At 39.7% G+C, this 16775-nt stretch overlaps 1 protein-coding gene across 3 annotated transcripts in view; it reads right to left on the bottom strand.

The window, feature by feature from the left end:
• ccser1 (coiled-coil serine-rich protein 1) overlaps window positions 1-16775 on the bottom strand; it is a 1375213-nt gene that overhangs the window by 1225287 nt on the left and 133151 nt on the right. The window contains exon 2 of one of the 3 annotated variants that reach the window (XM_073042461.1): window positions 5999-6082. The exons of the other annotated variants lie outside the window; for them this stretch is intronic. The gene's annotated coding sequence lies outside the window, so the exon portion shown is untranslated. The remainder of the gene's footprint in view (window positions 1-5998; window positions 6083-16775) is intronic. 3 annotated transcript variants of the gene reach the window in all.

Genomic DNA, 16775 nt, shown 5'->3' on the forward strand with positions numbered 1-16775 from the left:
GCAGACCATCTGGCCCTGGGGATTTATCTGCCTTTAATCCCTTCAATTTACCTAACACCACTTCCCTACTAACATGTATTTCCCTCAGTTTCTTCATCTCACTAGACCCTCGGTCCCTTACTATTTCTGGAAGATTACTTATGTCCTCCTTAGTGAAGACAGAACCAAAGTAGTTATTCAATTGGTCTGCCATGTCTTTGTTCCCTATGATCAATTCACCTGTTTCTGACTGTAAAGGACCTACATTTGTCTTGACCAATCTTTTTCCTTTTCACGTATCTATAAAAGCTTTTACAGTCAGTTTTTATGTTCCCTGCCAGCTTTCTCTCAATCTTTTATCCCTTTCCTAATTAAGCCCTTTGTCCTCCTCTGCTGGTCTCTGAATTTCTCCTAGTCCTCAGGTGTGCCACTTTTTTTTGCTAATTTATATGTTTCTTCTTTGGACTTGATACTATCCCTAATTTCCCTTGTCAGCCACGGGTGCACTACCTTCCCTGGTTTATTCTTTTGCCAAACTGGGATGAACAATTGTTGTAGTTCATCCATGTGATCTTTAAATGCTTGCCATTGCATATCCACCGTCAACCCTTTAAGTATCATTTTTTTAAGTATCATATATATTTACTGTAAATGAAGTACAGAACAAATTAGAATAGTGCCAATAACCAATACTATAAAACTGTTTTAGTTCCTAATAGTTATTGACAGAGGAATTCATCCAGTGTACACTGGCGTACTTTTAATTGACTGTAAATAAACAAAATCAGTGCAGAGGCCTAGTGCAGATAATGGATTGCCTCATGCAATGCTTTTGACAATGGCATCCTCCAAATCTTCATTTTCATTGTAACATTTAAAATGATTGCTGATACCTTCAAATTCTTCATAGTCCCTAACTTATTGAAATAGTGAAATAATTTCATTTTCATTCCCAGCTCTTTCTGACCTTTCTATGTCTATGTCTGAATGCATGGAACCCTAATGTGCAAAACAGTTCTAAATTGTCTTACTGCTTATTTCTTGCTGTCAGCGAAAAAAAAATCACTTGCCTTTTAAAATACAAATAAACACCACTGACACTATTTTAAAACTGTCTCACAGCCACACAAGTACACACGACTGATGCTAATGAGAAACTGTTTAGCAATAGACTCCTGTTCAAATTAAACAGCACAGCATCCCAAATAAACAAAGGAAATCCCAGCAAGTTTCTCAATTAGTTTTTGTTCTTTAAGAGTTGTCCCAAATAAGCGGCTGCCCTGACGAAAAGATGGCCCACTTAACTGGTATCCATTGCACATGAGAAAGCACATTTGTTCTGTTATTTGAAACTGAATCAAGTTTCATGAAAAACATCACATTTGCAAGTCATTTTCACCAATAAAATGTTCTTGAATAGATTATTCTTATATACGTCTCTTATTGTTTCCAGCACAATTTGTTTAGCAGCAAAGCGCGTGGTTATGAAACCTCTTCCCCAAATCATCAATTACAAACTCACTCACTTCTCTATCATTATCCACCACCTTTAGAGATCTTCTGAAAGCATACATTTAGCCAAGCTCTTGGTCAGCTCTGCTTACTTACAATAGTAAAGTCTCTAGTGGAAGTCCTTTTTACCACAAAATTACGGCATAAATACAAGGTGTTGACTTGAAATAATTGTCAATTCATTTACATAAAGCAGCAAGTTCAGAATAATCCATGTAAATCTGCATCTACATAGCCTCTTTAAAGCAAAGAAAGAACTCCAAGTGCTTTACAGGAGTTTCATTAGTTACAAAATAATCATACCAAGTTGACTAATTATTAGGAAGGGTGTCCAAAAAATTAGTAAGAGAGATAGATTTTAAAATCATCTTCAAGAGGAGTTTCCAGAGGGTTGCAAGGCTCCGTCAGCTGAAAGCACATTCATCAATGATATTCTGAAGAAAGTGAGCAGTTTTCACAACTTAAGTAGTATTTCATGAACGTTATTTGATTCTCTGCACAGCAAGTTGAGTGCAAGTCAGGGTAATTATTTTTAACTCAGCATCAATACAGTAGGAAAGGTCTTTTAACTTACATTTTATTTATGTAGATATTTTGGCCCATGTGTTTCAAATTACACAAAAAAAATTCCCTGAATGGAACACTGAACATTTGCCAAGTTTTTCCAGATTAATCGCCTGCTCTGTACAGGCACCTAATCTACAGGAAACATACTCAAGGGGAAAACCTCGATCCAATCTCCATGGAGAGTGTGGAGCAGTCTTTAAGTGAACATGCATATGTTTGCTGTTTAGTTACTGGAACACCTGCTACTTAAGAGGGATGGTATCTGGACGTCCAATTATCTTAGAAGTAAACATACCTGCCAGGTTCCATCTTTAAAGGTTGGTTTCACATAGGTTCTTGTCCAAAAAACACAAAGCATGCTATAAATCCAACAAAGTACAAAGCTGTCCACAAGAGTCTGCAGAGGGTTGTAGACTCAGCCAGCTCCAGCATGGGCACAACTCACCACAGCACTGAGAAAATCTTCAAGAGGTGATCCCTTGAGAAGGTGGCATGAATTACCAAAGACCCTGTCCAAGAAATGCACTCTTCTTGTATTACCAGGTACAAGACACTGAAAACCCACACTCATCGATTCAAAGATAGCTTCCCCCCCACCACCATCAAATTTCTGAAAGGTCCAAAACACACAGACAATACCTTAATTTATCTTCTTTGCACTGTTATTTATTATTGTAGTTCATATATTTTTTTAAAAATTTTTATGTTGCACTTCTGCTGCAAAAAAAAAATTCACATTATATACAGTAAGAGAGTGATAAATCTGATTTGGATTCTGAAACGTGGCATCTTTTATCCTGGAGGTGGCAGTTAACCTTATTCTGAATAAATTTATCTTCTGTGGAAGAAAATGCTTCCATTTACGTCTCATAATTTCCCAGCTCCACCACTGAAAATTAGTTACTTTTATAACATGGGAGTAATTTATGAGTAGCAAGGTCCCAAAATAGTGATCAAATTACTCATGCAAGTCAGACACCAAACATTCCTTGTCTCCTTCCCACTTCCGAACAATTGTCTTCAACTTCAAATGTTTGGTCTTTCTGTTACATAGATGCAGCCTGACCTGCTGAGTACTTCCAACATTTTCTTGTTTTATTTTCAATCAACTAATCTGGTTTGATCAAGAGATACATATTGACAAAGGGAATAAGGATGTTCTCCATTCCCCTTGAAACACTGACTCAGGATCAATTCTATCACCACCTGTTGGACCACAGCTTGAGTACTGTCTACTATTGAGGTCATGCATTACAAGAAAAGTGTGGTTGCACTGGTGAGGTAATAGTGGAAGTTCATGGGGATACTGATGCAACAGACCATCTGTTGGAGGCATTCAGTGAGTTGATCAGCATCTGTGGAGGGAAAGAGATTGTTGACATTGGAGATTAAATCTCTCCCGCAGGTCTTGATACCTGGAATGAGTCTTGGAATCTGTTCCAATCTTAAATACAACCACTGCCTTAAATTCAACAACAAGTTACTATCTGATATTACTATCCCAACTATCAGAAAAGGCAGCCTTCAGCCAAATGATACCAAAAAAAAACTGAGAGCAGTGCATACTGCAAAGGCTGGACTAATTTCTAATGGAAAGAATTCAAAAATCAGAGGTGCAAAGGGACTTAGGTATATTTAAGGTGGTGATTGATTAAGGTCTTTATTAATCAAGACATTAAAGGTTACGGGGAGAAAGTAGGAGAATGGGGTTGAGAAGGATGATAAGTCAACCATGATGGAATGGCAGAGAAGATCCAATGGGCTAAGTGGCCTAATTCTGCTCCTGCGTATTATGGTCTTACATCATCTGACCTGTAGTTCAGAAAGTCAACACGCCAGAATTAATTATTCCTCTAGTCAAGCTGTTCTGCTACTGTAACACCATTGACATCTACCTGACAGGGTGGAAAACCAACTAAGTATTTCCAGCACACGAAATACAGGACATATCAATCCAGCCATTTACCACACATTCTAGTCTCAGTCATCAACGTCAGTACTAACACAGCAGTTAAAGTGGTCACACAGGTTGACAAGTTGGAGAAGGCAATAAAATACAGGAGCTGGGATGTCATGTTCCAACTAAATAAGACATTGATGAAACCATACTTAGTGCTCTGATTGCAGTACTGGTCACATAGCTAAAAAAAGATCTATCTAAGCTAGGAAGGGTGGAGGAAATATTCAGGAGGATTGGAATGCTCAAATGATAAGGAGAGATTGGATAGTGTGGTGCAGTCTTCTCTGGAGCTTTGGAGGCTGAGCGGTGACCTGATAAAGGTATGTAAAATAATATAAGTAATGTGAATGCTTGCAGTCTTAATCCCAATTTTTGGGCAGTCAAAAAGACAGGACATAGATTTAAGGTGAGGTGGGAAAGATTTAAAGGGGACCTGAGAGGCAACTTTTTCTACTTTATAATAAGTTTAAGGAGATTTAGTATGTCACCAAAAACTCTAGCAAATTTCTACAGATATACAGTGAAGAGCAGTCTGACCAGCTGGGTGCATCACCACCTGGTATGAAGTCTCCAATCCACAGGATTGAGAGAGGCTACAGAGAGCTGTTGACACAGCCAATCCCATCACAATCACAACACTCTCTACCAACGAGAAGTAAACACAAAGTACACTGCAGATGCTGTGGTCAAATCAAGATGTACAAACAAGCTGGATGAACTCAGCAGGTCAGGCAGCATCCGTTGAAATGGGCAGTCAACATTTCCAGTCCTGACGAAGGGTCTTGGCCCGAAACGTTGACTGCTAATTTCAATGGATGCTGCCTGACCTACTGAGTTCATCCAACTTGTTTGTATATCTACCAAAGAGAATATTTTCAATAAGCAGCCATGTCCATCACCAAGGACAACCACCATCAAGGACATGCTTTTTTCTCATAGCTACCAACGGGGAGGAGGTACGGGTATCTGAAGATCTGCACTCAGTGATTTAGGAACAGTTTCTTCCCCTCTACCATTAGGATTTCTAAATTGTCCATGAACCCATAAACACCATTTAATTACTCTTTTATTTTTTGCACTATTTATTTTGTAATTTATACTAATTTTTATGTATTTGCACAGTACTACTGCCATAATAACAAATCTCACGAGATATAAATCAGTGATAATAAAGCTGATCTTAGAGGGTATGTCAAGCAAGCTGACAGAAGACGTAGCAGAGGCAGGTACAACTACGATGCTTCAAATTCATTTGGACAGGCACATGGATATGAAAGATTCAGAGGGACTTCAGTTAAATACAAGAATATGGGATTAGCTTATATCAGCAACTTGGTCGGCATTGACAACTTGAGCTGAAGAACTTGTTTCTATGCCAACTATTTCTCTCACCAATAGATTTCTCATCAATGTGCAGAACCACCCATCTCCAAAGTGTGCCATTGAGGTACACTGGTAAAACTGACTTCAATTGGCAGGAAGGGGGTAAAAGCCAATGATCAGAGGCCACTTCCTGCACCAAGGAAAATGTATTGTGGCTATCCAGTTGTTGTTCTGCCATCACATCCCCAGGACATCACTGCAAGTATTCTCCAGGCCAGTTTCCCCAGCCAACAGCATTTGACTGTTAACTTCTCCATTAACATTAAAAGGGGAGTGTGTTTGCCAATGATTATGCCATGTTCAATTCCATCTACCTATGATAGCATCCAGCAAGATCTACAGCAGCAATTCCCAACCTTCTTTATATCTTGGAGCCCTGACATTTGCCAAGGGGTCTATGAACCCCTGATGAGAGCATTGAAAATGGGCTAATAGTGCTAACTAACATTTGGATCACCGAATACCAGGCAATGACCATCTCTATTGTATGAGAACCTAACCACCTCCCTTTGGCATTCAATTGCATTATTTTGTTACCAAAGCTTCACACCCACCACCAGCAATATTCTGGGGTCTCCACAGTGAACAGCAACTCACCTAGACTAGGCCAGAAGAGCAAATCAGAACTGAATATCCTCTGCAGCGCAACTCCCATCAGGCACACCAACACCTTTCTACCATCTACAAGGTACAAAAATGAAGAGCACAATGAAACATTTCCCATTTTCCTGGATGAGTGCAGCAATAGCATCCTTCAAGATATTTTAAATGATCTACAACAAAGTAAACTACTTCACTGTCTCCCCAACAACCACTTGGACCATTCATTCCTTACTATACTAGCACACACTCGAAACAGTGTGTAAATAAACTCAAAAATGCACCACTTGCCTCGGATACCCCAACGGCATTTCCCAAAGATCCAACCTCTAACACCAAGATCACTGAAGGGTTACAAGTGCTTGGGACCACCATCACATGCAGGCTCACTCCAAAATGCACACCACCCTGTTATAGAGATGTATAATTTCTTCATCATTGCTGGTTCTAAACCCTGTTGTTCTGTGGGAGTACCATCACTAGATGGACAACAGTGGTTCACTATTATCTACTCAAGGCCAAATGTGGACGAGCAATAAATATTGTCCTTGCCAGCGATACTGAAATTCCAAAACATGATTTTTTTTTAAGGGAGGAAATCTAGTGCTGCTTAGCTGGTCTAGTCTTGATCTGACTCACAACCATATCTCCTATAAATAAATTAGCCAACTACTTATTTTGAGTACAAAGTAGATTTATTATCTCAGTACATGCATGTCAGCATATAAAACACTGATGTTCATTTTCTTGAAGGCAATCACAGTCAGTACATGAAACACAACAGAATCAGTGAAAGACCACACCCAACAGGAGAGACATCAACAACTGTGTAGGAAAAAAACTGTGCAAATACAAAAGAGAAAAAAAATTAATAATAAATCAATAAACCAAAAGTACCAAGAACATGAGACCTTCAAAGTCAGCCCAGTTAAATGATGAAAACTCTGTGCATAATACAATCCAATATTCCTCACCATGAACCTGAGAATTTTATTTAAATAAATGTGCCAATGTATATTATATGAGCCTTTTGATTTGAAAAAGCAATACACTTGAAACTAAATCTGACCTTTCCTTTCTTTTAATATAAATTAATTAAGAAGTCACATTCTACACATACAAGTCAGAAACCAGATATAAAAACATGCTGATAAAGATGTCACACCTCCACATTTACAGTCATTTGCCACACACATGCAAAACAACACAGAAAGAAAGCCATTCAGCCCAACGAGACTGTACTACCTTTTAAAGAGCAACTTAGCACCACTCCTCTAGGCAGGTACATTTTTTTTCTTCCAGCAAATACTTAACCAATTCTTTTTGAACTCATATCAGCACTTCAGATGGTTAAATCCCAATGCTCATCCCTACATGGGATTAAATAAATTGAATTGTTAATTGTGCTCTAGAACTTTACCAATTACCACAGATTTCTGATCCTTCAGCAATCCGGGTTATTTGTAAATCTTCTTTACCACATACCTCCGCTCGTATTCTACAACATCTCAGTGCTCGAAAGCTGAATGACCAGAAAAGATAGGAATCGCTAGTGGGTACTATAAGTATATTCTGACTCCGTTTCCTTTTATCCTCCCTCCTTCCTCTGTATTTTGAAATTCAAATGATATCAGACTACAGTGGATTCCAGTTAATTACACCATTAGTTAATCGGGGCAGCTGTTTCTTTGGGGCAATTCTTAAAGAACAAAAACAAATTGAGAAAATAGCTGAGGTTCCTTTCATTTATTTGGGACACCATGTCACTTAATTGAGGTAGCATTCTAATTAGCATCAGTCACATATATGTCATGTGACCATTAGACACTACACCATGCTTAGAGCAAGTAGTTTTTAAATAACATCAGCTACTTGTGTTTGTGTTAAGAAAGCAGTGATTTTTGTCACTGATAGGTGGTAATAAGCCATAAAACAATCAGGACTGTTTTGCTTACTGTGGTTCCAAGCTTTCAGACTTGGAAAAGCCAGGAACTGCAGGGTTTCACAATGAAACGATTTTACCACTTCAAAAGGTTAGGAACTACAAATATTTTGAAGGTATCGTCAATCGTTTTGAATGTTACCTTTGGTCCCCACAGGACACGCAGCTCTCTCCTGAGGCAACAAGCAGCCAATTGCATGCAACACCTTTCAACTGATGGGCTGAACCAGGTGAAGGCAGCCAGCAGGTCTCAACCGGTAACAAGCCTGTCCTAGCATGCGGAGTCAGCTCCAGCAGACTGGGTGGATGAGATCTACAGTGGGATCCAAAGCCCCGGAAGGCATTTCTGCAACGCTCGGTGGAGAGTGAATAGCATGACAGAGCACAAAATTCATGGTCATCCACTGTAAGCGAGGAAGACCCCAGCTGTGATATCCACTCATCCCGCTGGACCCAGACCTCCAAGGTCGAAAAAGTGGAACTGCCCCAGTGGAACGGCTTTTCCACTTTACAAACTCTCCCACACAGGTTTCCTGTCATCATCGGATATGAAGGGCAACAACCAGTAACATTGGTAGTGTTCTAATTTGTTCTGTATTTCATTTAAACACATAATTTGTTACTCAGTTAAATGGTAGGTTGGCTGTTATTTTTATACTTTTTTAACTATTTCCATGAAATCAGGTAAACGGGTCAGCCACTTAACCGGGCCAAAATGTACTGGTCTTGATGTGACCCTATTAACCAAAACCCACTGCATTCCCAGTTCTGAAAAGAGATCATCTACCTGAAACCTTTTCTCTTCACAGCTATTGCCAGACCAGCTGAAGATTTCTGGCATTCACTGTATTTTTATTTATTCTCTCAAGCTTCTGTTTCATGCACAGAAATCTCTCTTGTTTTTATTAAGTTCATCTGCAGTTATAGCTGGAATCATTGCAATTAATCTTGGCCGAACCATCTCCAAAGCCCACATGTCCTCCCTAAACACCCCATCTGGGAATGAACTATTTTTATTGCTAAGAATGTCACTTCAGCATCCATACTTAAAAGATACAAAATAAATATTCAGAATGATTCACCCTCCCGAAGGATGTTTTCATGTCAGCCTCAGAGACTGAATCACAGGGTCATCAAAGGCTGTGGGAGTTCATGAATGTGCCTCCATGGTCAAAGTGAGCATAATGGACATTGAGATCATTTGGGAGTGAAACCTTGCTGTTACCCATGTCGCTTCATTTAACTTTGTTTGAGGTGACACTATTCAAGCTATACCACCGCTATGGAGCATCCTTTAGTGATTCAGGTTTGGTTGGGAATTGCCACTTTACACGCACGACGGCTTTCTAGAGGTCGTTTCTTGGATCTTAAATACTTAACTTGGTCGCCAAATCTGAGTGCCACTGATCTGGGCTTTGGCAGAGTGCAGTTCTCTTTGCTCATCCAGAGCTTCTGCTTAGAGAAGAGGACAAATGATTTTGTGGGAACACACTTGTGTACACCTGTTTCTGTAAAGTCCAAGACAACTACGGTGTATTTATTCAGATCCTCTGGTGAGTCTTTGAGTACGTCCCAGCCCACTGATTCAAATTAGTCCTGTAAATAACTGTTCCTCTGCCTTATGTGACAATCTCTCTGTTGTCCTTGTCCCTGGAGCCTTGCTCTTCAGCTTCTGCCTGTATGCAGGTATGAGAAGGACATACAAGTGATTAGATTTCCTGAAAAGTGGTCCAGGTGAGGAACAGTAGACATTCCTAATCATAGTATAACAGTGGTCGAGTGTGTTGGGACCCCTGGTGCTGCAAGTGATATGACGATGGTAATTGGGCAGATTTCTTCAAACACACCTGATTGCAATTCCCCAACAATAATTTGAAATACATGGTAGACTGTTCTATGTTCGCAATCCACAACATCAAGTGCATGTTTAACATTTGATTTTAGTGATATTTGAGCTGCAGTCAGAATCAAGGAAGAGATCTCTCTTGATAAGCAGAACAGTTGGCACTTGATCATCAGATTTTTCAGGTTGGGGAACAAGACTGCGAAAAGACTGCTGCATCTGAGTACTATAAAGAGTTTATTATGAAATACAGATCCCCTCCCATCAACCTTTTGCCTCCTCCAAATCAGCAGTCCAATTCATCCAGTGTTTTGTCGGGTCTTACCAATGTATCCAGCGTATTTGGATGTTTTAAGGATAATAATGCTTTTGCTGGCCCTAAAGGTACATTCCATAAATTAAGCTGAAAGAGCAGGAATTATTAACACAGAGTAGATTACAGATGGACTGATGAAAGTTGAAAGTATCCTGAATGGTTGAATTATGATCTGGTACGACAATTCCAACATACACTGCAAGAGGCTGCAGAAAGTAGTGGGTACAGCCAGCCCATTATGGGCACAGATATCGCCACTACTGAAAGCATCTACATGAGGTGATGCCTCAAAAAGGCAAAAAAGCATACCTACCATCTGAGCCATGCCCTCTGCACACTAACACTGTCAGGCAGAATGTACAGCAGCCTCAAGTCCCATGTAATAAATTCCAGAACAGCCATCGGGTTCCTGAACTGACCTGTGCAACCCTAATCCGACCCATACTGGAACAATATAGACTACATCTTGTACTAACATAGGCTTGTATATTATTGTGCTTTTCTTACATGAATATTTTGTTTTGCAGTCATTTTCCTCGCTGTCTTGTATGATTTATGTATAATTTATGCTCTGTGTTGTCCGAATCTACATACCTGTGATGCTGCTGCAAGTTTTTCATTGTACTTGTACCTTACCACATTTGCATGTACAACAATAAACTTGATTTGACTTGAGAGCATCTCATTAAAACGAATGCCATTTACAATTCTCTTTCACCTTTTTCAAGGAAGTTACAATAATGATAGACACTTTACCTCACTGGTGCACGTGTCATCAGGTAACTAGGTTTTGTTTTCACCTTTTTCTTTTTTTAGGTCTCTTTCTTAAGTATAGCTCTTTGATCACCTTTTGACATACCCCTTAATATCTTTGAGTTGGATTAGTGGTTGCTTTTTTTCCCTTCTGACTACCGAAGTTTAAACTATCTTGGAATATTCTTGTTTTTTTAATGGCAGATTTTTCCATTTTGCCTGTCCTGCCACTAAACAAATAATTTTGCTGAATGTGAAAGCTTAAGTTTGCTTAACACATTCCCCTCTCTCCGCCCCTATTGCATGCTTAAAATTCCTTACAGCAGTTCCCAACCTGGAGTCCACAGACCCCTTGAATAATGGTAGGGGTCCATGGCATAAAAAAGGTTAGGAATCCCTGCATATCAAGAGACACAACTTTCAGATAAACATGATGACCTATTGGGGTGGACTGTACCTGAGGTAACTTTAATAACAGGACTTGTTTATTGTACATAAGTAGAAATTCAATCACCTTATTTTAGAATTGCAAAACACTTGTTTCTTCCAAGTCCACTGTACACTTAAATTGCTGCAACTGCAATATTATGCAGGGAGCAATGTCAATTGATGCACACCTAACATCAATATTGTGTTAAAATTCACAAGAATGGTTTGCGACTGGAACCAGCAGTTGACTTTCTGGCAGAACTTGCTACAATCAAGTTTCCCTCCAGAAAACTAAAGAATCAATCTTCAGCTTGATGGGACAACAAATCAGAAACTCTCAGCTGCATTATTCGGGAATGGGAAGCTATGAAACGAAGAACCAAACTTTGATATTGAAAGAAACATATAAAATATTCTCACGACACTGCAGGTTTGTTTGGGTGTGTTTCCTTAGTCAGAATTGAAGAAATGTCACACGCCCAAATTAAGCTAGTTTTTAAACTTTGCTGTTTAATCTTCTATGCACTGAGCATTTTCTGCATTGTCTGAATTAGTCATGGCCAGTTTAGGCTATACTTAACTGCAAAAAAAACAGACAGCAATGAACAATGCATACTTTTCCAATGATCAATAGAGTTTCACTCCCATACGACTGGCTAAATATGAAGCCAAACTATTGGCTATTCTTGACCTAATTTTTACCCATCGCTCAGGCATAAAAGCACCTGTGTTTCAGTGATCATTTCACTGGAGCTGAACTACTTACTCACTAAACAGCTCACAATCACTTGGGAAAATGGACAGCATTTAGAAAATTCCTTGATGAACCTGCTAATCAAATTTGAGTCTGTTCTAATAAAAGAAATCATTGGTGTAGCTACCAGAGGATGTAACCAGTGGTGTCTACACTCAGCCACAGATAGTCCAGTTGGATAGTTGCTGAGTTTAATTAGTATTAGGAAGTGTGTTACTGATCTTGAGATGTTCAATGCTTAACTGCAAAATTTAATTAAGTTGAAATAAGTAAATGAAGAATATTACAGTGTTTGGGTAAGGTGACAGAGTAGATTAAACTGTTGAAATAACAGCTGCAACCCTAGAACAAATAAACACAAGCCAGGTTTACTAAAGAAATCTAAAATTCAGAGTCAAATGGATACAGGACATGCAGTCCACCAACTTTGCACTCAATAATCAGCATTTACATTAATCTTACACTAATGCTATTTTATTTCCTCCACAGTCATTTTATTTTCTCTCTAAAATTCCATAATGCACTTAATAATTGGGCCAATCGACAGTTTACAATTAATCTATTATGCTGCAGGTCTTTGGACTGAGAGAGGAAAGTGGAACACCTGGAAGAAACCCACAAAGTCTTAAGGACAATGTGCAAACTCCACACAGAAAGCAGTAGGTTTACATGGGATTTTTGTGCTGCATTTTTCTTGCATGGTCTTCACAACTGTGAATGACACTTACACTGTAAATTCCAAGAGCGTATGCTGCTTCTTAAGCTGTGCCTGCAATGTACAAGATGACCAGGAAGATGATCAGATCTCACCTGAGACCTCCAATATTAAGAAAGGGAGATTAAAACGTCCTGAAGGAACAACAGAGGAGGCACTTGTTGTGATAATAAACAGAAAGGGCATGATCCAGGAGAATTTGGTGGCATGGAACTCTTTTAAGAGGTAACGGAACTCGTGGGTCAGTAACTCAATAGACTGTCTTGGTCAGACCACAAAGATGCCGTGGCCAAGAAAACTCACCAATGCTTCTATCTCCTTTGAAGGCTAAAGAAATTGGCTCATCCCTATCTGCTTTTTTTTAAATCAATGCTCCATGGAAAATATTGGCACTGCATATGATCACAAGAAACTGCAGGGAGCTGTAGACACTGCTCAGCTAATCACAGAAAACAGCTTCCCCTCCATGCACCCGGTCTACAGTGGCTATAAAAGGTATTCACCTCCCCCCCCCCCCCCAACCCGTAAGTTTCCATGTTTTATTGTTTTACGACTTTGAATCACAGTGGACTTAATTTGGCTGTTTTGACTCTCATCAGCAGAAAAAGACTGATTCATATCAAAGTGAAAACAGATCACTACAAAGTATTCTCAGTTAGTTACTGTGGTGAACTACATATACCTGTCTGGACATGCCCCTCTGCTGTCTGCTCCTGTGGCTCCTCCCACAGACCCCTGTATAAAGGTGATTGGAGGCACTGCTCCTTCCTCAGTCTCCAGGATGTTGTGTGGTGGTCGCTTGCTGCTTGTGCTTTCTTCCAGCCAATAAAAGCCTACCTTAACTCACGTCTCCGAGATTTATTGATGGTGCATCAGTTACAAAGATAAGGCACAAAATAATTGATTGCATAAGTGTTCATCACTTTCAAGTCATTACTTAGCAAATGCACCTTTGGTAGCAATTACAGCCTTGAGGCTGTGTGGATACGTCGCTATCAGTTTTGCACATCTGGACACTGCAATTCTTCCCTTTTTAAGTCCAGCCACAAATTCACAAATGGATTGAGGTCTGGACTCTGACTCGGCCACTCCACGACATTAACTTTGTTGTTTTTAAGCCATTCCTGGGTAACTTTGGCTTTATGCTTGAAATCACTGTCTTGCTGGAAAACAAATCTTCTCCCACTTTGTAGTTCTCTTGCAGACTGCACCAGGTTTTCCTCCAGGATTTCATTGTATTTTTCTGCATTCATTTTACTCTCTATCTGCACAAGCCTTCTTACAGCATGATGCAACCACCACCATGCTTCACAGTAAGGATGGTGTGTTTTGATGATGTGCCGTGTTTGGCTTACACAAAACAAAGTTTTAGTCTGAAGGCCAAAAAGTTCAATTTTGGTTTCATCAGACCATAGACCCTTCCAGCTGACTTCAGAGTCTCCCACGTGCCTTCTGGCAAACTCTAGCTGAGATTTCATGTGAATTTTTTTTCCAACAGTGGCTTTCTCTTTGACACTCTCCAATAAAGCTGTGACTGGTGAAGCGCCGGGGCAACAGTGGTTGTATGCAATATCTCTCCCATCTCAGTCACTGATGCTTGTAACTCCTCCAGAACTTTCCTAGGTTTCTTGGTGCTCTCCCTCACTAGTCCCCTTCTTGCATGGTTACTCAGCTTTTTGAGGACGGCCTACGCCAGGCAAATTTACAGCCATGCCATATTCTTCCAACTTCTTGATGATTGACTTAACTATATTCCAAGGGATATTCAGTGACTTGGAAACCTTCTTGTATCCATCTCCTGACTTGTGCTTTTCAATAACCTTTTCGCGGAGTTGCTTGGAGTGTTCTTGTGTCTTCAGGGTGTAGTTTTTGCCAGGATACTGACTAAACAGCAGTTGAACCTTCCAGAAATGGGTGTATTTTTACTACAATCACACGGTGATCTCTATTTAACTAATTCTGGTGACTTCTAAAACCAATTAGCTGCACCGGTGATGATTTGATGTGCCATATTAAAGAGGGTGAATACTTGTGCAATCAATTATTTTGTGTTTTATATTTGTAATTGATATCATTTCATAGAGATCAGTTTTCACTTTGATATGAAACAGTCTTTTCTGTTGATGAGTGTCAAAAAAGACAAATTAAATTCACTGCCATTCAATGCTGTAAGACAATAAAACATGAAAACTTCCATGGGGGGTGGGGTGGGTGAATACTTCTTATATTTCTTACTGCCTCAATAAAGCTGCCAGCATATGAAAGACCCTGGACATTCTCTCTTCCAATGGGCTGAAGACACAAAATCCTGAAAGTACGTACGCTTTGGCTCAGGGACAGTTTTAACCATGCTGTTATGAAATTACTGAATGGTTTCCTGGGGCAATAAGGTGGACTCTTGACTTTACAGTCTGCCTCATAAGCAGTTTGCACCTTATTCTTTACCTATACCACACCTTCTCTATAGCTGTTACACTATTTTGCACTGTTATTATTTTACCTTGTTCTACCTTAATGCACAGTGCAATGATTTGATCTGTATGAACAGTATGCAAGACAAGCTTTTCACTGTCTCAGAGCATGTGACAATAAATAACCAATTGCAAACAGATGTTGTTCAACTAGATTTTTAGCAATGCCAGTGCAATTTTGATGAGACAAAAAAAAGCAGGAAAGCTATGCTTAACGACAGTATGTCTTTATTAAACTCTTTCATAGTACTGGACGAAATGCAGGATAACTGGACTAATACGAGAGAAGAGTCTGGTGAATGGGTAACTCATGGACACACTGAGGGCAGGGTTAGCTAGAGGAGAGTCAGGAGAGGGGTAACTAGTGAAGAGCACCAGGGCAGATGTAATTGGTGGACAGAATCAGGTACAGGTTTAAGTGCATGCAAAAAGTTTTGCCAACTATTGCAAAGAAATGGCATGAACTTAACACTTTTTGGGTTCAAAATGTACCACTCAATTCACATCCCAGAGGTTGGGTTTAGTAGGGAAGGTGTTTGCCAAGATGGTTTGCAGCTGCATTCTTCTTAGGTTCTATGCTGTTATCAGAGAGAGGCAGAAAGAAATTGGAAAAATGGGAAATTGCAGCTGGAGTGGGGAGATGAGCTCAGAACCTGCGGCTCTGCTGCGATACGAGGGAGTTGGAACTAGGGTGAGTCAATGCTGTAGGTCAGTGGCAAGGATGAGGAAAGAGAGATCAGAGGTCTTGCTTGATAAGATTGCTGGGAGACAGATTGGATCATGTCCTGGGTCAGTGGTTGAGGTTCGGTTGATGTTCAGTCATGGAGAAGTGAGGGTCCCAAGACTCCAGAGAAGGCAGTGATAGGTGAAAAGGGTGGGTAGATTGGACTAAATAATTGAAGTGTGGAAATAGCTTGACCATTTGGGCATTGGAAGGATCTGATTGTCTCTGGAATGTCCAGCTATGATTGACACAGGATAACATGTTTGACTACCCCTTGTGGTGTTCAACCAGGGTATGCAGAATTTACAACATTACCCTGCAATTGCTGCCTGGAAGGAACCATCTAAATTTTCATACTGGCAAGAAACACATGAGAAACCTTACTCATCATTTGTGGAATTTTTAAGCTCATAACCATATCCCCATTTGTTCCATTCCCCCTTCCTTCACAATCTTTAGATCATCAATCTCCAAGCATTTATTAGATTCCTGAATGCTTATTACTAATGGTAATTAATTTTTAACTTTTCCATTCACAACCTGCAGTTGCTCACAGCTATGATTGAGCAAAAGGTGCAACAGCCTGCGATCCCACAATACCAGGATCAAGAATAGCCATTTCCCTTTGACCATTCACTTCCTGAATCGACCTGTACAGCCCGAATCACTATCTCAATATAGCAACACTGTGATCATTTTGCAATACAATGGACTTGGTGTTTGTTTAATTGAGTTCCTTCTTACAAAATTTGAGCATACTTTATGGCTAAGATGTTTTTCTTGTAAATTCTGCTCATCTAATGAGATTTATCTACTTATTATTTATT

The sequence above is a fragment of the Hemitrygon akajei genome, chromosome 4 (assembly GCF_048418815.1).
Source record: "Hemitrygon akajei chromosome 4, sHemAka1.3, whole genome shotgun sequence".
Lineage (NCBI taxonomy): Eukaryota > Metazoa > Chordata > Chondrichthyes > Myliobatiformes > Dasyatidae > Hemitrygon > Hemitrygon akajei.